Below are 24445 nucleotides of genomic sequence, written 5' to 3'. Positions count from 1 at the left end.
ATTTACTAGCCCCTGAACACTACATCCAGTGATTTGACGCACATCAATCTATGATGTGCATACACTCAACCTGAGAGCCAGGATGCAGTACAAATGAGTATTTCTCTTTAATAAAGGGATGTATCTGTGTGTGTTGTGTATGTGTGTGTGCATTTACCACAGTGACGATGCTATTCTGTCCAATAACAAATATTTATTGCTAAATGAATGATCTTTATGTGAAAACTGAGAATTTAATTATTGTTGTAATTTTCCAATAATAAAGAAAACCTCCAAGTCTGTTCACAGTGTGAAGTTCTTAGATCCTAGCAAAATGCTTATGATAGAGATAGGACAGGCCTAATCTGTACTTACCTCTGCTTCAGACAGCAGCAGTGACAATCCTGCCTGGCTTGTCAAGTTTCAAGAACTCGCAATCCTTAATTTAAACACTTGAGAGATCTATGGAGCCTGCCAGTCTGGTTAATTAAGCTCTGTCTTCTTTTACCGCTCCTCTCCACCAAAATAAAATCTGGCTTAAAAAAAAAAAAAAAAAAAACGGCCACATAAGACTTTATCTACTGATTAAACAAACAGGTTCTAGCCTAAGTAGAATGACCTTTGAAGACTTAAGCAGAATAGTTCTTGCTATTAAAGGGGCATAGGTTAAAATCTTCACTTGGAAGTGCCATATATAGGTCGCCCTTCGTGTGCTTAGTCTTCTTCTTTCAGAACTTATTAAAGAAAACATTGGTAATCAAGAGCAAGAAGTAATACCAAAACATGGTATGTATATCAGTTTATAGGCCAGTACTTACTTTTTAACATAGATGTATTTCATTTAGGAGTATGTGATGCTTCAAAGTTGATGGCATCAATTCTTTCTCAATCCCAAGAACTGGGTTTCTAACAATCTTTCAGTAGGAGAATTTGTGAATGAGGAACTTAATACCCTATGGGAAAAATAGAGTTAGAAGATTAAAGATCTCAAATATACCTATGAAAGTCTATAAATGTTTAAATTACCAACGAAAGTTTATATTCACTAATATAGCACAGTCAAGAAAACACACCATGTAATAGACTACCAAATGCCAAATATCAATTTATATGTCTTAAATTAACATTAATACTGTACAATCAATTTCAATATACCATGCTTTGATGACTAAATTCATTTTAATATCTCATTCCATCTCTATTTCAACAATATACTCATCAATTTTTGGTTTTATTGCAGATAATATTTATAACAGCAGACATTCTTCCCATTTTTGTCTTCATCAATATTTGATGACTCTTTGATTTTTGAATTTAAAGGCCACGATTCCTATGTCTTGCTGTAGTCCTAGAGATAGAGGGGCTTCGCTCCCTATTTCAGATTCCTCAGTTCTCTCTCCTCTTCTCTAGAACACAGTGATTGTCCCAGCTGAGTCACTCTAGGCCAAAGCACATTCTATCAAGCTCAAACATCTCAGTTTCTCCTACCTGTATCATATAGCAATATATGTGTATCCTCTCTCATGACTCACTTAATCCCAAGTCTCCACTTATAAAAGTCTTATTCTATTTGGCCTTTCCCTTTATTGACTTTATCTTGATTCCAATCTTCCCTCATATTCTAATTATCAAAAGAAGTGAGTATTGGTTCACAAATATAGGAATTGAAATTATCAAGATTGGAAGAATCAGATACAAGAGTAAATCGTATACACCAAGGTTTCTAGTAAGGTAAAGGTGTGATTTGGGAGGCATTGGTGAGCAATTGGATTCCAGTGATTCTAAAATAACTATGTGTTTCCTAATTTAAAACCTGAATTATAAGAGCAGATTTAGGCAAAGGTAAAAATAAAATTAACCGACTAGGATTTTACCACTGATATCCACATTGAGTTGTTTGCTTCTTTCCTCCCCCTCAGCCACCTCCAGATGACCATGCAATCAGGGCTCACTAAACAGGCACATATTATTTAGAATTTAAACACAGGTGTATTTGTACCAGTTTGAAACATGCTCATGGGTAGTTAACAAACCCAGATACTGTTATTACCTTTATACCTTCTTCAATGTATGCAAAGCTACTCTCATATTCACCTCACCTCTTAACATGCCTTCAATAGTCACAGACGTTTATAGCTACTTACTCTTTAGTTGACAGACATTAATGTGAGACATCAGTCAATCTTCAATTACCCAGATTCTACCAAATGTTACAATAGCAGTAATTAGGTAATTTCTGAGGATGGCTCCACCACAACTGAGATTGGTCCACACAAATCAGTGTCTTGAGATACACCCCCAATGAACTCGTTTCTGTGCATTTAAAAAGTAAACAGACCACTATTCTCATTTTAACTTGAGAGAGACAGAGAAAGAGAGTCAAGATTATATTAGCAGTACCTAAGCTTGCAAGCTAATGTTATGATCATTCCTAAAGTATGATTTTATCCTAATAGTCCAAGAATGCAGCTCGAGTTCCAGTGAGCACATATAAGTTCCATGAATTAGGCTGAAAAAAGCGTAAATAATGCCAGTCCACTGTCTTTCATCATTTAAAGGATGAAGTAAACTGTTTCGTGCAGCTACCATTATCTGCCACGTTTGACATAATTAACATTCAAATGGGCCTTGAATTTGTCAATCACCTCTAACCTGTAACAAATTTCCAGGAGAAACATTCTTACTACACTCTCAAGCCAGTTCAAAATCTTATTCCTGAACTGAATTGAATTGAATAAGTACCCAACATTGATGCTAAAACTCTGGTCGTATGCCCAAAATAATTTTTTCATTTAACTAATCATTTTTTTCTTTGATGATTACCATTTTCTTTAATAGTCATATGTACTATTACATTATTTATTCCATAACCTTGTACAACATTCATTATTTTCTCACCAATTTTATTTTTAATTACTCTATTTTTTTCTTCTTTGTAATTATGTGCTTTCCCAACTAACACGTCAAATAACTCTTTACTTTTTCATTTATCAAGTGATATACTTTAAACTAACAGAACAAGCGTAACCTGACTAATAAGTCATTTTATGACCTATGTTAACAAATACCTATGGATGACCACTCAATCTATTGATGAATTGTTATCCAAATAGAATTTTCTCTACTTAAAAAAGCTTCAAACAGTTATATTAATGAAAAATATTTTATCTGCAGTATTGGAAAAGCCAACCAAAAAAAGCCTTAAGTTATAAACATGTTTAATAATTTCATATTGCAAGAAATCTGGAAGAGCAAGTTGAGGTGCCACTACTCAGTAATGCCACTTCAGACCCAGGATCCTCTTATCTTTCTGTTCTACCATCCTTACTTAACACATTCGTCTTTCATGCACATCTTGTTGCCTAGACTCATAGTGACAAGATGGTTGCTGCAGCTCTATGTAGAAATCAAAGCAGAAGAAAGGAAGAGAGTATGATGTAACAAGATCTGTCCCTTTTATAAGGAAATTTTAAAGAAGCAGATCCCTATTTATGTCTCACAGTCTAAAAATATTTGACATGATTACTTCTACTTGTAAGGTAGGCTGAGAAAACAAATGTTAACTATCCCTGCCTCTGTACTGACAAAAGAGATCAAAAGTGAAGTTGGCCTAGCTAATGAAAACATCCTGCCACTGTTGTATTTAGAACAATTTCATAATTAATCTGTCAGAAAGAAATACCACAAAATTTAGTGCTTTAAATAGAATTCAATATCATTAAAAAATCACCATTGTAGTACATTTTTACTTATTAGCCTTCAACTGATGATTTGGCAGTGACACAAGCTTACACTGAGACTTGTCTGGTCTGTATATGCTAAAGTTCTCATTTGTAAAATTTTAAGTTTGCAGATATATACAGTCCACAATGGGAAAGAGGGGAAGAAGACCAAGGAAGAGCTACAAACTTAGCAGTGCATACCAAAACACCTGAGTTTTAAATGTACACAAAGATAACAGAAGAAGCTTTAATCTAAGGCCGTCACAAAAAATTACTTAACCTCAAAGCTTATTTCAACATATTGGTTATCAAGGATGCATTCCAATTTTGTATAGACCGTATTTGAATGTAAACGTTTTGAAAGTAGTAATTACCACCTAAATGTTGGTGAAGATAAAGGATTGCTAATTCAACCTGTCTCTCAATGGATATTGTAAATTAGCATTATATTTGTTAAGATGATATTTTAATAATCTTAATTACTCATACTGGATTATTCAAGACAATTTTGTTATTGAGTAGTCCACTAAATCATTTTGGTTTGTATTTAGTGTCTTTTGAGATCATTGTTACATAATGTTTCTTGATTTGAGACAGATTTTTCACTTGCATTTGACACAAACCGAGAATCTAAGAGAACCAGTAAAATGGGTGTTAGAATTAGAATAACAATATACAAATACAAAAGCAGCTTAAAAGAAATTTTCTATGAATGGAGTTTCAGGAATGTTTTTCCTTACTGGATTTAAGCAGTTTCGAAATCAGGATTAGTAGATTGCATGGTACAACTCTGGGATGACCCTTAGACCATGATGGAAATGTCCAGATGATAAATAGGAAGAAATGACCGTGGGAATATATGATGCATGCATATATTCCTCACTTACTGATCATTTTCAGATAAACTCATTAATGCTGTTCTTACTCAAATTCTCACTTGAGATTTTAAATAGCCAATCACTAACCACATGCCCACCTCTAAAATGCTAAGAGATCTATAGTCGAAACTTCCTACATTATTATTTCAAACTAAATGATGTGAACTCAGTTGCATAGAATTACTTCTCATCAAATTGATGACTTTCATCAACACTTGCAGGATGCAGGTAGAGAATTCACTAGAGTTGTTAATATTCACTAGGGTCCCATATATCATATTAAATTCTAATGCAATTAACTTTCTACATTTATAAACCATTTTGCCTCTTTTGGGGGATGTAACCAATCAGCAAAAGCAAAATATTTCCTAAGATTATTTCTTAGGGAGATGACTTATGATACTTATATATAAGAGTGCTAGTGTTTCTCTACATAAAAATTTTGACTTTTATTGTTAACCATCCTCATGCACCATTCAAATTGGGAAATATCTAAATACACCTTCAAAGAACCCCAAAAGAAATAGGAAGTGTAACTTGATTTGGTAAGAATCTATAAACACAATGGATTTATGGTTATGCCCGTTAATGTACACTACCAAAAAGTAAGTAATTACAGTCGAGACTCAGAATGTAAACAAAAGATGTACATTTGAAGTAGAAAGAAAGATACATCGATGTGAATAGGTAGTTCCCAAAGTGAGAGCATCAAATAGTTGGAAGCCACATGCATAGTAATGAAAGAGCAGATGATAATATAGAGCAACAGGAAAAGGTGCCAAAATTCAATGAAGGGAAGAGCTAATACTAATAATGGACTAGTGATAATGCTTCACTTTAGAAGACTTACTAGATGTAAGTGAACAATGAAAACAGAAAAGAAATACAGATTGATGTGTCTAGAAATCTCTATATGCTAAACCACTATCTAGGTAATAAAGTATTTTTGTAAATCTATCATTGTCTTACTTTTTCATGAGTTAGTATTTTCTCTATTGGTTTTCTTGTAAAATAAGTTTTAGAGAATCCAAACTTTGTTTTTTTGACCTGACACCTAGGCCAGGAAAAGTAATGCAAAGTGCCCTAAATTTCAGGTGTATTGTTGGTTATATACTACTTAGAGAATTGGGGGAAATAACTTAAGCAGAGAATTACAGTTGAGGAAAATTAAATAAAAGTGTGTAAATAAAATACTTAGCCCCATGTCTGGTACATTAATAATGACAAAAATTAATCAATAGAGAACAGTGAGAATTGCTGATTCCCCACAAAAACTCTTCTTGGATTATTCTGACAAGCTAGGAAAGGCATGGCCTTTAAGGTAGAACTTAGGAAATAAGCACACAAAATTTTCGCTTTCCAAGTGTCTAAAGAAAACAAAAAAGAGAGAACAATAAACCAAACTCATCTCGATAACGATTTTGTAACAGGTCAACTGAGATCTAATTGGTATACAATGAACGATATAGTTAAAGTCTTCAATTTTATAAGTTTTGACATATGTGTATACCTGAAAAACCATCATCACAATCAAGAAAGTGAATACATCATTTCTTGTCGCCCTTAGTAATCACTCCCTCTCAACATTTATCATCCCCAGGTAATCATGTATATGCTTTCTGTCATGGTAAATTAGTTTTGATCTGGGATTTTTATAAATGTACTTGTGCAGTAGATATTCTTTTTGTTGTTTGGCTTCTTTTGCTCAGCATAATTCTTTTGTGATTCATTCACATCCTTGCATGTGTTTATTCCTTTTTATGGTTGAATAGAATTTCATTGTACAGATATATCACAAGTTGTATATCTATTCACTTATTGATGAACATTTTGGTTGTTTTCAGTTTGGCACTGTTGTAAATAAAGCTGCTGTGAACATTAACGTACAAGTATTTGTTTGGAAATAGGTTTTTATTTCTCTATGAGTGGAATGACTAAATCATATGGATAATATGCTTAACTTTTTAATAAAATGTCCAACTTGTTTCCACAGCGATTGCACCGTTTTACATTCTCACCAGCACTGTATAAAAATGCCAATTGCTCCACAGCCTCACCAAACCTTGGTATGGTCAGTCTTTTTAATATTAGCTATTTTAATGTATATAATAATACTCATTCCACTTTAAATTTTCATTTTTTCTAATAAGTAATGATGTTGAGCATCTTTTATATGCTTATTTGTCACCTATATGTATTCTTTGGCCCTAACTGTTGGGTTGTTTATATTCTTATTATTGAGTTGTAAGACTTCTCTTTTACAACTCGAGAAAAGTTCTAGATACAAGTTCTTTGTCAGATAGGTGTTTTCCAAGTATTTTCTCTCCCTCTCTGGCTTATCTTTTCAGTCTCTTAACAGTATCTTTTAAAGAACAGATCTTTTTTATTGTGATAAAGTTCAATGTATCATTATTTTTATTTATTGAGAAAGTATACTGTTTTCCCCACCTGCCACCATCTCTGTGGCCTCCACATAAGCCGAACTCACTACACTAACAGATTCTTGCCAAAAAGGTGAAAAGTTTTTCTTCTGACAAATCAACTTGAGGAAATCCCTGATTATATAATTGCGTGATACTTAAAATCCTTCGATTAATATTTGGGAAACTTACTGTATCAAAAATACCAAGCCAGATTTAACTCCCTAAACTTGTAGTAAGTAAAAGCTACTATCAGTTTTAAAAGTTAACACCAAAATTATATGCCCTCTTCCTTCTCCACACCCCACCCCCCCCCAAAAAAAAGAGAGAGAAAACATAGTCTTTTCAACAAAGGTACTAAAACAATTGGGTATCCATATGCAAAAATACAAATTACAATCCATACCTGATATCATGTACAAAAATTAACTCAAAATGAATTATAGACCTACATATAAAACCTAAGATTGCAAAACTTCTAGAAGAAAATGGGAAAAAGTTTTGACTTTGAGTTTGGATCTATGAGTTCATATTCTTAATCAAATTTGGATAATCATTGTGCATTATGTCTTCAAATAGTTTGTCTTATTTTTTTCTTTTTGGACTCGGTTACATATACAATAGGCTATTTGAAGTTGCCATTGAGGTCCTCAATGATCTATTTTTTTTTATTATTATAGTTTCTCTTTTGTTTCATCACGGAAGTTTCTATTGCTGTATCTTCTGGCACACTAATGGTTTCTGCAATTTTCAATCTGCTATTAACTCCATCCAGTTTATTTTTCACCTCAAATAGTTTTCATCTCTAGAAGTTTGATTTCCATATCTTTACTGAATTTCTTGAACATAGAGAATACAGCTATAATAGTTGCTTGAATGTCTTTGTCTGCTAACTCTAACGTTTATATTAGTTGTGGGTCAGTTGCAAATGACTGGGTTTGCTCTTTATTATGTGTCATATTTTCTTGTAATTTTTGGTTGGATACTCATATCATGAACTTTACATTTTTAAGTGCTGAATATTTTTCTATTCCTATAAATAGCCTGGAGCTTTCTTCAATATGAAGTTATTTAGAAATAGCTTGGTACCATTGGGTTTGGCTTTTTAAGATTTGCTTAGTAGGACACAAGCAATGTATAGTTTCGGTCTTGCCCATTACAGGGGCAAGACCTTTCTGAGTTCTTTAGTCATTGCCCCATGCACTGTTATGTGGTTCTTCAATTTACTGATAGGAATAGTTTCATTCCCAATCCTCTGTGAGCACAAGATACTATCCCTGCTAATCCTTTTGAGTTGTCCTTTCCTTGGCCTCCTCCATGTTGATTTGAAAATGTAAAGTATGTTTATCATGTGCAAAATTTTTAAGAGGGAAGTTTCTATATTAACAAGTAAGATAGAGTTCCCAAACTGTTACCAGCCTGTCCTCTAACATTTGTGAACCCTACATATTATTTATCTAAATAATAAAAGTGTTACAAAAACCTAAATATATTTAAATACACTGTGTTCTAACTATTTGGACAAATACACTCTCATTAAAATCTGGAAGCCCATCGTCAAAGGTAGAATTCTCAAAGTTCTCAGAATTCATAGCAAGAATTTGATGGTTGCATGAGGAAGACCAACTCTGTCCTTTGACTCTGCTCAATTTCTTCCTCTTCTACTCCCAATCTCCTACCCCATCTATTCCAACTCTGTACTATGTCCCATACCTTGAGGAGTTCCATGCACATTTCTTTGTATTCATCCCACATCCAAACTCTGTCAATATCTTCTGCAGACAGTAACTCTTTGGTAACTCTTTAGAGTTGCCTTCAACAAGGAGTGCAATCTGCTTTGTAAGGCTGGACCCAGGGAGTATGGTTTTCAGGCCCTGGAAGCAGAGTTATGATCATTTGAGCAGAAAATTCCAGGGTCTTAAGTATGCAGAGCATAATACAGGATGGTGGGTACAGAGCACAAATGAACCCTGACCCTGAAGACTGTTCATTATTTATTTCACAATGGGACCTTTTGTTCGTATGTAAGAACATTACTTCCCGTGATCAGTGTAAAACTGATTTATGTATTTTCTTTTAGAGTTTATATACCTCTGTATAATCCAGTGAGTATTAATTATATTATCTTTAATATAAATATTTCCATATTACATATATACATATATACACATATACATATATACATATATGTTATAATACTTATATACTTCTGTACAACCCAGTAAGTAATATTTATATGCCTTATATGGCAAATTATTTCACAATAATTTGCAAAATTAGCAATGTCTCTAAAGACTGAATTAATATTTATCTCTTTTTTCACTGCCTTTTTAATGAATATTTTCTACCAATTAATCAAATCAGCTGTATAGTCAATTTCATTCAAAGCTCTTTTCTCTGCTCTCAAAGATATCAAGAGCATGAGCGAAAGAATAGCCCACAATTAGAAATTAATATTGGTTAATTGCTTACCAGAGGCAAGGAAATCTAACAATGGTGAAAGATGGTAAGCAGAGGAGTGAGGAAATCTTCTATTTCTGTCACTGTGTATCATTCTGGAATTTTAAAAACTTCCAAGCAGGAGATTATCTTCACTCCAACACCAGGCTTCAGTATACTCTCTGCTTAAAAATATCTGAAAATGTCCATTCTGCCCCTGGGGCCATGTATTTGTCCTCACTTTTAGGATGAGCTTAGGTTGAAACAACAATCATATAGAAGAATGTGTTAATTCTTACATCAGAACCTCAGGTGGAGATTCAAATATGTCAAGAAACTTTCCTCATACATTCCCTTGCTTCTGGGTGCCAGTTGGGGCCTCGATTCTTCAGAAGTAAACTGGGAGGGCTTGCCCTCCAGCTCTAAAATTCTAAGGATCTGTGGCATAGTAATAGTGAGTCAATGGTTGTCAGTACAAGTTTTTACTGTTTCTCATAAATACAAGCTCAACTTCCATGCTAAAAATCAGTCATTTCTTTCTAACGTACGCATCAGTTCGACTATCACACTTACATAGCAATTTCAACTACAGTCTTAAATGTAAGTAATTTCTGTTTTAGAGAGTGATAAATTTCAGGAGTTTTTAACTTTAATGCAGAAAAAAAGCTTCTCTTGGATGGCACGTGGACTTTTAGAGGTTCTCAGCTGCCCTGAGTGCAAGACAGATGGGAAGAAGAGAGACACTGGTTATTTTCCATAAAGGAACCAATATGGAGACTGTACAGGTTAAAGAGAGAACAATTATATTATTTGTTTAGCTTTTTTATTCTGAACCTAACTTCTCACTGAAGTGGGTTTTGGAGTCTCAGTAGCTTATAGGAAGAATATTCACTTTTTTTTTTTTTTTTTTTTTTGGCTTTGAATGTCAGTGTGTTGTCTCTCCCTGCCTTTAACAAGTTATGCATTAGTTGCATTACATAACCTGTTCAGAGAAGCAAGCACAATCTGTTTTTCTCCTTCTCCTTAATTAGTCCGAAGTCTTGCTTCATAAACAGGTTCCTTCTCCTCTGGCCCTCAAAAAGGTTGCCTAATGGTAAAGCATTTTAATCTTTTCTATTTAAGTAATTTATGGTTTTAAGTTTAGCCTCCTGACCTCTTTATTTATCATTACTGAACCCAGCTCCTCTTATTGCTAAGAAGGTTTTCTAATGTTTCATTTTTCCATCTTCCTTAAAAATAACAGCATTGCTCTATAAAGCAGCTAATGTTCTCACTGGGCAAATGGAAAGAATCCCACATCACCCCAAAACACATTCTTCCCAATAGAAGTGTAAAATGGACTGTAAGCAATGTTATACCTTTTCCCTATGAGTGATTTCCTTTAAATGTATTCTACCACTTTCATATAGCCACCTGCCATTTTTGCTTTATTACAGCTGGAAGGTTTAAAGGTATTGCTTTTAAATATCTTGAAAGTTTTTCATTGATAAGAAAAGGTACTAAAAGCACTTTTAAGTGAACGGCAACACACATATCACAAATCAGGCATTCTGATACCATCTAAAGTTCACATCATGTGGTATAAGGAACTCCAGTGATCGTGGTTTAGCTGGATTCTAAGCTATGTAGAAAGAACATGGGGAAAGTCACGGTTGTCATAGTTACTGACTAGGTCATGGGTTGTGTTGTATGTGTATGTGGAATGTGTGTACATATATATGTATGTATCTGTGTGTTGTGGGGAGTAAGAGAGATTTAAATACAAAAACTAAACACAGTTTAGTTGTAGTCTGATACTAAAAAAATAAACAAAGAAAAATTGCAAATGTTTGTTAATTACAGACTGTTTATCCCTTAATATGGACATTTATTAGCTATTTATTTACAGTGTATTAGTGAAATGAATTATTTCAAAGGGACAACATTTTATGGTCTCCAGTCTATTTCACTTGGTGTAAAAGGCCACAGAAATAGATGCTAAGGGGATTTGAATTAGGCACAGACGAGCAGTAGAGATGACTGTCTGAAGATGGAAAAGGAGAGAACTGGATTTGAAATCAAAGACGTGCCATTGATTAAGCCTTTACTTTTCTAGGACAAGGGCTTACACACATCTTCTCATTTTTCTCCTGGGTCTGAGTGCAGCATGAGCTAAAATGAAACAATGCCAGATTTAGAGGGCGGAGGAAGGAACAGCCATATTTATGCAGACAGTTAGCTATGCATGTGGCCTTTTGTGCTCTGATATTTTCTCCAAAAGGAAGAAAGGACTGTCTAGTGATTTTGACCGGGGGTTTAAAGGCTTTAAAGATTCAACTGGTTTCGATAGTCCTGATCACTATAGAGGTAATTTGTAGATATATCTTAAAGTAGGAAAAGAAGCTAGGAAATACATGTGGGTTTAGTGGTGTTGATTACATCTGACTTCAAATGTAAAGGCAAGTTGTTGGATTTTTTTTTCCACCTCTGATTCTTTCTGTTCTCTTCATAGAGGTTTGGGTGCATGTGGAGAAGAAAAGAAAATCAATCTAAAAATCACACAATATATATTAAAGGATGGTGAGACAAAATGGGTATTATACAAGGAGTTAATGGGCAGAACTTAGAATGATACACCACAGCTCTAAAACAATAAACATGTTCCTATGATTTTCATGAAAATGTTTTCTTGATGATTACTCAATTATAGATTCCTATAGTCAAGATTATGTGGATCAAGAAGATGATGTACAGGACGTAGGGTATTTATTAAAGAATGTAACTTGGGGGAAAATAAAAATTCCTGAAACAACACATTTCATATAGATGTCAAGCGCTTTGCTCTTCCTTACACACAATGGGCTAACAGAAAAAATAATGTCATAAGTAGTCAGAGCACACTATTATGAAAAGATTGAGATATATTTTATCTATGGAGAAAGGACATTCATCTTTATCTAAAAAATGTTGTGTTGGCAAGATTTTTTTTTTCTAGAATATTTAAAGGAAAAAAGAAGTATCAACCACATTCTTTGAACACAGCCATAGGCCTGCTCTGCAAATGAGCAACTACAATGTGAAAACACTTTTAAAGTTCTAAATGAGTTGTCCCTGAGGTAATAAAGAGGGGACATTTTACAGTATGACAGTATATAAGACAGCATTGTCAGCTATAGTTTATTTAAAGCATGATGCCTGTAACAGGAAAATAATGACTTTAATAAAATTTACTATTGACTTTGTAGGCTAAAATCTTTCTGTCATCAGGAATACAGAAAAACAACCTGTCTGAAAACCCTTCAGTTAAATATATTCCTTTAATATTTCAAAGCAACTTGATTTTTTTTTAATATACACACTACTTCAAAAGACACTATAGTACAGTGGAAATTAGTATTTTTAATAGAAAGTTGGTATTGCTTACATAAGGAAAAAATCGGTAATGACCTATGACATTGTCAACTGAATGCAACATTTGAGGAAACTGCAAAAGAAGTTAATGCAATTCCTTGAAATGCTGTATAAAGCTGTGTTACAAATGAATGATTTATAAATTATCCAATGTCCTTCTCATCTGAAGGATATCTTTTAATCTTGCAGTATAGTTTCTCACTAAGGACGCCAAAGAGCTTTCTGGGTGTACATGAAAATCTACAGCATGTTAACGAGGTTGGGGTCATTTCTGAAAATTGGGAAAAGTGGGAAAACATATGGCCTGATTTTTACTCTCCAGCCAATTTGATTAAATGCGGTATAGATTGCTTGTAGTGTGTAAGCGAGGTCATGCCCATTATATGAAAAGCTGGAGAAATTTCATTCCTTTAATGTTTTACATAGTTAAAATAAACTGTGGTAAAAAGTTTCCCAACAGTGTATGACAGCTCAATTTAGAGGTGAAGCCTTTTAATAAAACCTCATGAAATGAATACTTTGGTTTATGCACTCTGTTTGTGTTTCCCACTGGAGTGCTTAGCATTATGAAGCTGTGGTTACGTGCTTTACTACTGCAGAATAACATCATGAAAAGAGAGACCAGAGCTTTGTATCAGAAAATACCCAGAGTGAGTAGAAATGCTGATGGAGAAACCTTAATTTAGAGCTAAACTGCTTTCCTATTTGCTTTTAACATGCTATTGTAAAGTATATTGGCTTGAATTACAGGATATTATTTAAACAAAGGGAAAAATCTGCAGGGGGTTTTACACATTAACCTATAGCTTATTTAAAGAGAAATCATGAACCTCAGAATTACATACTAGTAATCTTTTCTAAGCTTTAGTAAGAACTTTAAACTAAAGCATGCTTTTCTGAATTAAGTATATATGTTGGTGTTATTTGCAAGAGGGAAAATGCAATGAAGGAATAAAAAGCAGTTCATTTGTATAAAGATTCTGGCACTAACACTCCATATGGAGACAGAATTCTACTTCACTACCATCTAGGATCTCAGAAACAATTCTTAGGGGATCTAGTATGGTGCTTTAAACCAATTAAATGGTCTGTATATTCACATTAGCAGACATAACCCTTTTCAAGAGCAGTATTAATTCTGATCCTCTTTCTTTCTAGTGACCTCTGGCTTCCTCTGGAACTGTTTCTAATGTGAGGAAGGAGATCAGAGAATCTGGTACATTGTTCCACTGATCATTCTGACCTTTACCTCTTTTAGACTTCTGGAACATCTGGCCTGACTGCAACTACTGTAAGATTTCATTAGATCTTTTATTTTACATATGTGGATGTAATAAGAAGAATTTTGAGCATGGCATAAAAATATATGTAAAATGTATGGATGCTTATGCAATTATGAATTCCCAGACCTCCTTACAAAATATATCAGTTGATTTTGACAACATATGTTGCAATTGGTAAGGTACCATGTCACAAGATATGTGGCTTCTGTCCTCTGCTTGCTTATTAACTTCCCAATTGTACCCTATGGGATCTAGTATTTATGATTTGTCTTTTTTCTCTGAAAGTCTTAAATGACTACAAGTTGATAGCCAAACTACTAACTGAGGAAAACAACTGTAGGTGTATTCCTTATCTAGTTGGGAAATGTCAGGTAGACTGATTCTTAACTATGCCAACTTATCCAGGAGAAATGTAGGTAGCATATTAGGAAGATGTCTTTGGTCATAAATGGAATTGACATTGCTATTTAAGAAAATTGTCTGATGGAAATATAAAGGTAAGTGCTCATCTTTTCAAGGGTTTCCGGTCTTCATTCTCTGGGATGCTGAAAGAGTATACTGAAAGCTTCTAAGCATTGTCCTCAATTACTCTTCCAAGATTTCTTGGCTCTAGATTTCCACTTAAGGTAAAATAACATAATGATTCTGCTCCCCAGTTAATCTCTAATTTGATCTACTCTTTTCTATTTAAGTATAATTTCAGACTGGACCATTTGAGGCAACAACAACAAAAGAATTTCTAAATTGATTACATTAATAACAACCAAGAAAAACTTACTCATGCTTTGTTCATTCCTTTAACAAATATTTATTGTGTTCTATTTCTCAGGCACATGTTAGAGCAGTGGCCAAAACAAAGCCTTGGCCCCAGAGGAGCTTATGTTCTGTTGAAGAAACAAAAAACAAATAGAAAAATAAATTAATACAGGTTTCCAGGTAGTGCAAATGCTATGAAAAAAAAGTAAAGTAGGTTAAGAAAAATAGTGCTGGGGGTCGGAGTAAGGGGAGGAGAGAAAAAGTTGAAAAAACAGCAGAGAAAGTTAGGGATTGGTGCATTTGTCCTTCACCTGGGACAGTGTGATGGAGTGGGGGACACAAAGCTGACATCTTATCCAACAGATGTTTCATTTGGTTAAAAAGAGAGATTAATAAATCTACCCACAGGATCCTGTTAATAACCCCATCTTGTAGTGAAATCCCAAAAGTGCCAAGTAATTTCTGTAAAAACAGATTTATTTAAAAATTAATATCCAGGACAAACCAGTGAATCTATTCTCAATCTAATCATTAATCATAGAAAGTGGTTAGGTTATGAAAGGTATTAGTACATCAGAAGAATGGGGTTTTGAAAACACATATCATAGTTGTAGAGATAAATAGCCCTGGAACAACGTTCAAATGTTATTGTAATAGATTTTGCTAAAAAGAATGTATTGCTAACCATATTACCAATCCATAACATTTAAATATTGAACAACCTGAAGCCCAACTGCTTTGCAGTGAATTAAAGGCAGAAGACGGGATTGGGAGAAAGAAGACCTCTGTTTAAGTCACTGTTCTGATTTGAAAAACACATTCCATTTCCTCACTTCCACCCTCCAAGTGACTCTATATTGTAGAAAAAGTCTTTAGATCCTAAGGGTTGAAGGGAAAACAAGCATAGATTCGCACTTTATATGTGTACCACATCTTTACCCTGGGAATATTTATAATTTGGGTTGGGAAGTTTGGTTTAGGTGCTTGAGATGTTTAAAGAGAAAAAACACATGTGTTCAATCTAACTCAAAACTATTTTAAAAATACCAGCAGTGCTCTGGGGAAATGAAGTCACTTGTCTACTCTCAAAAAGCATTGACCAATAACTGTGAATGCCATCACTACTTGGTATTGAGAGAAAAGCAGAGGATTTTGCTGTGGCACCTCTCAGCCAATATTGGGAAGAGTCAAATCATGACACTAAAAGGAAAAGGAAAGACTTTTGACTGTACAAAATTTGTAGCAATTAGGAAAATATTATTTCTGTATAAGAAAAATAGTTTATTTCGATTTCACACATTTTCTTATGACTTTTGTTATGTGAATTTTACCTCTGTTTCTTGAATTACCTGCTTTGAAAGATATTAGTGCAATTTAATATCCTCTGGTATTTGTTTGTTTCATAAATAAGGAAAAAGTCAAGAAATATATAGTCCTAATCTAAAACTGTTGTTATAACAGCAATAATAAAATAGCTGATATATATTGGTTAATTGTTAAGTAGATTTTTAAAAATCTACACTGCCTCTATGAAACAGTAGCTTCACTTTTCAAATGAAGTGATGAGAGATTAGAAAGATTAAGTATTTTGTACTAGGACATGTAACTAGTGAAAAACATTATGGAGACTTACTTGAGCTCAACCTCTTATTTGAAATCATGCTATTTAACCAATAACTGTGCTAGTTCTGGTCATATAAATTACTAAATTAATGTTAGCATTTCCAACTTAAAATTTCTTACATTCATTAGCAACAAAGTTAGATTTTCATAAGTGAACAAATGCCCTATTAATTCATATAAAAATAGTCACATTTTAGCCTAAATGTAAATACCTCAACCAGAAAGTATGCTTACATTATCAAAAAACTATTAAAAATAAACAGATGGGAGCTTAGTTTTTTTTGATGGAGGTAGTACCTCCCACTAGAGGTCATTTTGGAAATTTGCAAGGGTGATTTTGTCACAGTGTTGTCACAAAGGTGTAGTACTAGCAATTGATTAATGGAGACCAGGACACTGCAGGCCTTGGATAGTCAAATGAGTAGGATAGTCAAATACAGTGAATGACATCACCTTACGTTTTTCTCAAATTTTATATATAACATCAGAAGTCCACATAGAAAAAAAATCATTTATAATTATCAGAGCCTACAACTTGTCACCGTTTCACATGTGCACAGTTTTTACATAGACTGGATTTTCCAGATATGTAATGATGGTGAAAATCCATGAAAGATTTTTTCAGTTTGGACTTTTATCAAGAATTTTTCACCGTATTTGAAAATCATGTCACCTATGGCAACAACACTCATAGTATTTGAGTCACCAATCTTTATTTGTATCATTCTTCCTTTGTAACTGCCACATATAAACCTGTAAGAATAATTGAGCCTCCTTTAAATAGTATTATAAGAATATTATTAAATAGCAGAAATATGTGAAATGCATTAATAAAGACTATAAAGCATGTTTATAGTGCATATTTTTATCATGTATTGCTTAATGATTAGAAACATTGTAAAGATTATGTATGCATATATGTATGTATTGGATTTATTTACTTGTTCTTGTGTGGCCAGAGGTTTCCCACTCTTATTCTGATATTACCCATGAAGTTCTACCACACAACTACAGCTTCTTCTTATATTTCTTTTCTTATTCCAGTCTATGCTCTATCCCCTGTAACCTATCAAAAGCTAGGGTTACTAAGGTCTGTTCAATTACTAGAGTCTTACTGTATGTCTTGACATGTGGTGAGAATTCAAGGTAAATGATACCCTCTATGTGATTCTTTAACATTATTCCCTCCTGCTTTTAATATAGAGAATTCTTTTACAAGAGTATCATACTTCTGTGTTTTGGAGGAATGGTATCCCTGCGTAAATTAAGATCATCCCCCGTTTATATTATCATGGAAAAATAAACCTTGTTTGTTAGTACTTCTCCTTTTCTTAAAGTCTAGTGTCCACAGCAATAGTCTCCTATTTTATTTTCCTTTGCTTCCTGCACAGAATGGCTTTTTAAAATATTTGTTATAAAAAGGAGCTATCAGATTAAATAAGGGAGAACTACTGGGCTAGACTCAAAAACAAAGGAAATAGGTAGTTAATATTTCAGTTAATACTCCTATTATAAGAAAGTCTAATTGAATTTCTGGTTTTTCACTGTTGTGGAGAAAAATAGAATGTATGCAATTAGTACTAAATAAATGCTTTTGTAATGGTAACAGTTAATGGTCAATTGTATAGAAGGTAATACATTATTCCATTTATGAGGTATCCTGTTTTGTATTATTTGAGCATTCAAATAATTATAAGGCTTCACATCATACATGTCATCAAATACATCACCAGTGGCATTTATAGGGTTTCAAGTGTGGCTTCCACATTTTCCTATGATAGCTATACATATGGAAAAAAACATTCCTCTTTAAAATCAGATACTTGAAATATGAAATTCAAAACTAAGCCACATTTCTTAATTTTTAAATTTAGACTAGCTCTATTAAAACAGATGTAACTTTAAAAATGGAAGCATCTGAATAAAGCAAGCAATTTTGCAACTGATAGCTGAAAATGCACTAATCTATTTAAATATATTTTCCTTTTATCAATCTACAGGATTCTGGAACCTAGTTATCTCTTCAAACCAATAAAATTTGGATGGCACTATTTGAGCAGTCTCAAATATTTGACCCTGCCTTGGCATGCAATTGCAGAATAAAGTTAGCTTTACTTTTCTTAAATGAACAAGAACAGATTTTTTCAATCCCTGTTCATTACCCCTCAAACCATTTTGAGCCAATTCATAGCCACTGCTTTCTTGTATATCACTCTAAATCACGGGTATAAAAAAATAGTTTGGAGGGAAAAAATTTTAAACGGTTTCAAAATGTCAGTTTCAAGGGGTGTTAAAAGAAAATTTAATCAACTTTCAACACATTCAACACCACCTTGGCATTAGACATCATAGATTTCCTTCTTACCTCCCAACTTCTGAGGCTTATTATTAAATACTTTCACAGCAGCAAGATCATAAATACATTAGACTGCTTGCTTACAGGTATATCCGACTTAGTAAACTTAAAGGGACACTACCGAGGCTGGTAAAGCTGAAATTAGACCTATCGGCTTTATTCGGAAGCTTGGGCGTGCACAGTGTGCTATCTGATTCACTTTGCCTGCCAGCTTTGTTCTCTTGAGCCAGCGGGAGGGATTGACACTTAGGAGAATCTTTCTCTTTTAACCCGCGTGCTGCTCCTGACAGCTAAGCTGGGTAAGTGGAGCCTGGCAGACAGCTAGGACCCTCGGTTTGTTGTGTATGGGCAGCTGTTTAGAAATCGGCATTTTAGCCATGCATTCTCAGACAATTAGTTCAAAGTCAGGAGAATTGTTTAAATTACATGTAGAATGGCTGTATCATTGTATCATTTGTGGGACCCAATACAAAATGAAAAATTGGGACCTTTTGTTCAAAAATGTTTAAGAATTTCAAGATTCAAGATAGTGATAGCAGAGCATTACACCAAGTGAAAGGCCTTCTAAACATGGTCTGTTGATGACTGCACAGGTTGTGCTCCCATGAAGCTGGCTCTGATTATATAATTGCTCCTTGACCACTATACACTTATATACTTGCAGCAGAAAATATATCAGTGTGGCTATATTAATAGCTTAACAAGTAAACATATGTAAATCATACAAAAATACTTACTTTTACTGAACTCTTCCTTATGTACAAAACAGGCCTAGGGCAAAGATAAAGAGTCTAAGGGTCTAAGAAAATAGAATTTTTTTTTAAAGTTTTAAAGATCAGTCTATAATTAAGATTGTTTCATATTTAATTCACATGAAGTTATATGTTAGTCTATCAACTATTGTATTTCAAAAAAAAAAAAAAAGATAAGAGCTAAGGTCACTTTTCACCCTACGATTAAAAAAAAAAGTGAGTGCTGTTTTCTTCATTTAGTACATTTTTTTTGAACACCAACTATACATGGAAATGTATATAAATGGCATAGAACCTGGTTAAATGAGAATATATATATATTTTAGTGGGAGAATTAACAACATCTGGGTGAGAAATAGACTTTAATGTAAAATATGTCTGATAAAAATACAGACAGGACTCAGTGACGCATGAGGGACTTTTAATTGACACTGAGGTGTTAAGAAAGTCTTTATGGAGGGTACAATACTTAACCTGAGCGGAGACCTAAGTCTTAAAGGATGAGTAGCCATTAGCCTGACAGAAAACATGGAAAGGCATCCAGACAGAGCAGAAGGTGCGAAGACGCATGTGTTTAAGGATGTGTTGACATCCAGAGACTGAAAGATTCACGTGCCTGGATGCCTGTGAGACTATGGCAAAAGTTAAGACTCTAGAAGTAGACAGAAGGCACAACATGAAGGGATTTCTATGCCATGTTAAGCAACTTGAACTTTATTTTGAAGGCTTGAGGGAGTCACTAATGGATTTATTTTATTTATTTACTCATGATTATAAAATCGATATATGCTTATTTTATAAAATTTAAAAATAAAAGCAAATGCCACTTCTAAATTTTAAACAGGGATTGTCCTAATCATATTTGCATTTTAGAAAGAGTACACTCATTTAAAAGTATGGGGCGTGGATTAGAGCAAGATTGGAGTTAGGCACATTTTTCTTATGAAGTTTTTAGGGTAAAGTCTAAACTGCTCTAAAAATACACTAAAATTTAATGTTCTAAATGACATAGAAGAGTTTTTCCTCTGGCTAACAATTTAAAGGAAAGAAATTGTCTTGGGGCAGGAGACAGCCATTCTCCACAGTCAGACAGGAACCCAAGTAGCCACTGATGCACTTTTTACTATTTCCCAGCAGAAGTGGGAAACAGAGAGTCTCAGAAGAAGTAGATTTCTCCCTAAAGAGGTCATCCAGCATTTGTACACGTCCTTTTCTGCTTATAAACTATTGGATGGAACCTGGACCCTGCAGAAAAGTCTAAGACATAAAGTCAGACCCTGCAGAAAAATCTAAGACATATAGTCACTCGTTGATTAGTTGTGAAACTAGGAGGGAAGTGTGGATACTGAGAGAAAATTTAAAAGTCTACACAAGGAAGGACATTACAGTAAAACTGGGAGAAATAACAACTAGCTGAGTTAAGGAAGTGGTACTGAGAATGTAGAAAAAAAATAGTCTTAATCAGAAGAAAGGGAAGTTTCTGGAATGTGTGAGGGCATTCACAAAGGTAGAGAGCAGCAACTGGAGTCTAATTGTCAGAGGAAGATAATGCAATTCTACATAGTCTAATATGAAATGAAGCATCAAATAAAGGTGTCAGGCACTTTGGATATAGAAATCTGGGCCCCAAAAAGAAGCCAGGGCTAGAGATAGAGATGAGAGAGTAAAAATGTGTATGGTAACTAAAGCCAGAGATTTCAATGAGTTGTTCTAATGAGTAAGATGAACAGAAAGTAAGACCAGACCCAACACTAATGACAGACGGGTGAGAGAAGGATACAAGAGGGCCTACACAGGAGACTGAGAAGAAATAGCCAGAGAGGAAGGTCAAGTACACCTATCAGATAAAGTGCCTCTACTACCAGAGAGGGAAGTAAAGTACATTTGAAGCCATAGGTATTAAGTAAGAGAATCAGTGTGATGGTGAAAACACAGGTTCTAAATTCAGTTCTGGATTTGACCCCTTGTGGGGGCAGAGTCCCAGAGAGCAGTATCTAGGCTCTCGGTCTCACATGGAAAGATGCTGGCTCAGGTAGCACATGGCCATCAGCTGTGACTAGTTGGCCATCAGCTGTAACCAGTGAGCCATTGGCCACTGATATAACTGTCGTGGCTGAGCTAGCAAGCGCAGATTGCAGGTAGCAAGGGGGGTGGTTGGTTGGCAGAGAAGCAGATGGTGGATTGCAGCTAGCAAGTGGGGTTAGCAAGCATGGATTGCAAATTGCGGATCATGTGGATCCTACTTCCTGTGTCTTGCACGGCTGCCAGTGAGACTGGGGTGCAGGAAGACCCCTTATTGGGGTACTGGTGTATGTTTGCTTTTGTGTCTCCAACCCAGCCACCAGCGAAAATATAGTGGTATGAACCCCCATCCATGGTTTCACTGGTGTTCCTTTTTGGCCTCACCATATCCTTGGTTCTGGCGTGGGGAGCAGGACTAGGGTCCCTGCATGACACATGGCCTAGCGAACAGGGTATTGTGTAGGCCAGAACCCTCCAAAGGATAGTGGAGCAGTTTGTGTGTATGAACACTCAGTCTCAGGAAGCCCATGAGGAGCAGTGCCAGGAAAAGGAAATGCCATCTGCCTGGGAGAAACATAACCCCTCGGTGAATTGGTGGTCCTCTCAAGCCTCCGGATGGCATGCCGCCTTATTGGCCAAAGCAAGCATCATCTTTCTTTTGGTGGTCTGCTGCTGCCGTGGACTCTTAGAGTTCTGGACATTTTACACTAAGGCCTCCACCAAATCAGACACCTGGCACAGCGAGCAGGATTCCAGCCAGGTAGGAATGGTGTCTGATTCTGGGCAGGAAGACATGTGGCCCCCACACTGTGTGTGGTGCCCAGTAGCCACTGATCTCAGGAGCTAGAGCCCCATGGAGGTGTGGGAGGATGTGAATTGTTCTCCAGCCAGCATAGGCTAGAGAAAACGAAGGTCTTTGCAGCCATGTGGGCTGGGAAGTGCTTGCTGGGGCAGCCCAGATGCAGGACTTGTGGTCCCAGGGGGAGACGCTTGCTTAGTCCTCAGTGGAGGATATGGGTGAGGTCAAGGTTGTCCCTCACCCGTGGTTGGGGAGGTCTTAGAGCCCTCACCCTGCGGAGAGAGCACACACGGTGAGGCCAATGCACAGCCCTGGTGAATGACTGTGGACTATGGAGAAGTGCCTTCCATCCCTGATTTGATGGACCACTCGACTGTTTGCTTGGGAACGTACCACCATGTAGTGGAACTGACGAATGTTTGCTTCCTGTGTCTCGCCTGGCCGCCAGTGAGACTGGTGCAGGAAGATCCCTTGTTGAGGTACAGGTGGATGTTTGCTTCCTGTGTCTCAACCAGCCACTATTGAGATTATATGAGAACGCTGGCTCTGTCCAGGAAGTCTGGCTGTGCCCAGAAGGACTGGCAGTACCCTGAGAACCCTAGCTGTACCCAGGAAGTCTGGCTGTGCTCAGAAAGTAGGTGGACATCGAGGGACACCCCGTGGCACATTACTTGAACTGGACTAAAACTTTTTCTCGTGATGGCCATCCAATCACAGTTGATGGCCATTTACTACCTGAGCCAGCACCTTTCCACGTGAGGGCGAGAGCCTGGAAACTGCACTCCTAGCTCTGTCCCCACACTATGAATGAGTGTTTTAAACACACACACACACTCCTGTGATTCCTCTGCTTGCTACACTACTCTCTGGCACTACTCTCAATACTTCACTTCTGACACCTGTAGTCACCAAATATCCGTGTTTGTTTGGGTGGGGGTTGCCAGCAGCAAATAATTATCAGATTATCCAGACAGCAGCTGTGTGTCCTTAAGTTAACTCAATTCTAATACTACAAACCTGGAAATAAGTCACCGCCTCCCCACCACAATTTAAGACCTCGATCCCACAAGACTGCCCTCCCACCACCACTTGAGATCCCAATGAAAGTCCAAGTTGTTACTTGTGTTTCTGACCAACTGTATATAAATTGGAGGAGTCCAGGACCTGTTCCTCAGGTTCAGTTAATTTGCTGAAGAGGCTCAAAGAACTTGGGGAAGCATTTTAGTTACTAGATTGCCAATTTATTGTAAAAGGATGTAATTCAGGCACAGCCATATGGAAGATATGCATAGGGCAAAGAATGGGCAGGAGAGGGAGCACAGAGCTTCCATGCCCTCTCTGGGCGTGCCGCTCTCCCAGCACCATCCAGAGGAACTCTGAACCCTGTCCTTTGGGGTTTTATGGGGGTTTCATTAGGTAGGCATGACTGACTATATCATTGGTCTTCGGTGATAAACTCAACCTCAGCCCCTCTGGCCTCCCTGGAGGTAGGAGGTAGGACTGAAAATTCCAACCCTGTAATTACATGGTTGGTTCTCCTGGCAAGTAGCCCCCATGCTTAGAGGCTTTCAAAAGTCACCACTTTACCTTAAACTTGGACCTGGTTAAAAGAGGCTTGCTATGAAAAACAAAGGCCCCCTTCCCTCATCTTACCACTCTTATTACTTAGGAACTTCCAAGGGTTTCAGGAGCTCTGTGCCAGGAACTGAGATGAAGACCACAAATATATCTCTTTTTTTGTTGTTTTTTGTTTGTTTTTATATTAGTTACAGGTGTATAATACCCCATAATGATTAGACATTTACACCCCTCACAATAAAATAACCGCCCCCCAAGTCTACTACCCCTCTGACACCATATGTGGCTATTGTAATACCATTGACTATATTCCCTATGCTGTACTTTATATCTCGAGACTATATATATATATAGTTGACATTCAATATTATTCTATATCAGCTTCAGGTGTACAGCGCAGGGGTCAGGCATCTACACAATCTATGAAGTGATCGCCCTGATAAGTCCA

General features: G+C 35.8%; 1 protein-coding gene across 1 annotated transcript in view; it reads left to right on the top strand.

The window, feature by feature from the left end:
* LMO3 (LIM domain only 3) overlaps positions 1–24445 on the top strand; it is a 183114-nt gene that overhangs the window by 2012 nt on the left and 156657 nt on the right. Inside the window, exon 2 of the mRNA XM_033118679.1 lies at positions 13987–14119. The gene's annotated coding sequence lies outside the window, so the exon portion shown is untranslated. The remainder of the gene's footprint in view (positions 1–13986; positions 14120–24445) is intronic.

Source organism: Rhinolophus ferrumequinum, chromosome 10 (assembly GCF_004115265.2).
Source record: "Rhinolophus ferrumequinum isolate MPI-CBG mRhiFer1 chromosome 10, mRhiFer1_v1.p, whole genome shotgun sequence".
NCBI lineage: Eukaryota > Metazoa > Chordata > Mammalia > Chiroptera > Rhinolophidae > Rhinolophus > Rhinolophus ferrumequinum.
Note: the sequence above shows the minus strand (reverse complement) of the source record. Positions and strands in the feature narration are given on the sequence as shown.